The sequence below is a fragment of the Zootoca vivipara genome, chromosome 9, assembly GCF_965207765.1.
Source record: "Zootoca vivipara chromosome 9, rZooViv2.hap1.1, whole genome shotgun sequence".
NCBI lineage: Eukaryota > Metazoa > Chordata > Lepidosauria > Squamata > Lacertidae > Zootoca > Zootoca vivipara.
The window spans coordinates 19,637,038-19,638,456 of NC_142592.1; the positions used below are offsets into that span (position 1 = coordinate 19,637,038).

At 36.4% G+C, this 1,419-nt stretch overlaps 1 protein-coding gene across 11 annotated transcripts in view; it reads right to left on the reverse strand.

Annotated features, from left to right (window-relative positions):
- Positions 1-718: 718 nt before the first annotated feature.
- Positions 719-1,419, reverse strand: part of FOXP2 (forkhead box P2) — a 346,296-nt gene continuing 345,595 nt past the window's right edge. For all 11 annotated transcript variants that reach the window (XM_060279589.2, XM_035128708.3, XM_035128702.3 and 8 more), the window contains one exon: positions 719-1,419. This exon is cut by the window's right edge and continues 3,361 nt beyond it. The gene's annotated coding sequence lies outside the window, so the exon portion shown is untranslated.

Here is a 1,419-nt window from a genome sequence, read left to right on the forward strand (position 1 = left end):
CTGGTGCAGCTATTTTGTTTCTTACAAGCAGCTCCTCTGTGTACTTTGTGCAAGAGAAAATCTGTTCCACATGTGGAAACAAGGATATTGTGCAGACAAGAAGTACCTTTTTCCATTCCATTTGCAGTTTTCTGCACTGCAGCCAATATTTACATCTTTGGGTCATTGCAGACTTTACTCAAGAGTCAAGCCTTGGTTTGCTACTACATTTATCAGGGAACTGGAGCCAATCATGGCTTCCTGACAAAGTATACCTGTATAACTTAAGATTTCACGAGCCCATGTTTCTCACCTTCAGACTTTTAATTTTTAGTTATACTGAAGATGTGGACATCTGAAAACTTTGTATGAGAAAGGACCGACTGGTTTTGTGACTACTCCTCTTGGAATAAAAAAGGGTACAAGAAGCTGAATGGTGAGTATTTCCCCACATTGCATCCTTTTAATAGGCATGTTATGTGTACATCAGGGAAAGGAGTAAATATGAGCCTAAAAAGCCCCATGTAGTATTAATAAAGCAGACAGGTTTTCTGCTAACTTGTCTGTTAGTCTTGCTTTCAGAGCCCTTGGGATACCTACAAACACCTCTGTAACAAATCTGTCAAATATTACATAACTCCTAAATAAACACATATGAACTGATGAGTTCGCAGGGTGGAAGAATGAACTTCCAAGGAGAAAAAATAAAATAAAAAAATAAAACCTTGTGGGTTATAAATGGGTCAAAAAGAATTAGACATTTTATTTATACACCAGAAACTTAAGCAAGTGAATGAAATGGTTTCATTTACATTTTTTACATCCAGCAGCAGTGAAAACACTGTTTACATTAATACTATAGTAAAATTTACATCTTTTTTTTTGTTAAATATGCCTGATTTTTATGGACAAAACCCATTCCGATTTGAACTCTTGAAGTAACAAGGGTGAAAGTGTGCTTTATAAGCAGTAATAACACTAGCTTTCCAAAAATGTACACTAGTATTGGAATGTGTAGTCTAAATCCTGAAGTAAATTCTCCAAAATGTGAATGCCCAATTTGAGGAATCTGAGTAAAACAGACTATGGGAGCTTGCGACTGATTGTGACCGGGGACATTAAAGTCCATCCTGGTTTATCTTTTAAAGTATAGCTCAGTTGCTCCGTTCCTAGCTGGCTATGCTTCGATTCCCTAATCACAAAGAAATGCATTCTTATGAAGTTAAGCAGCTGTAGACACAGAATGCTGATGATCACTTCCCCATCTCTGAGTTATCCAAAGAAAACCCAGTTAGTGGTAATTCTACCTAATGCTTGTAACATTCACATGAAATTTTAATTGATTTTCAAACAGTACAACTGTGCCATGAATTCAACCACACAGAATATAAGCCTTAAGCCCACTAGGTTTAAGCAATTGTGTCTTTGTAGACTAAAACT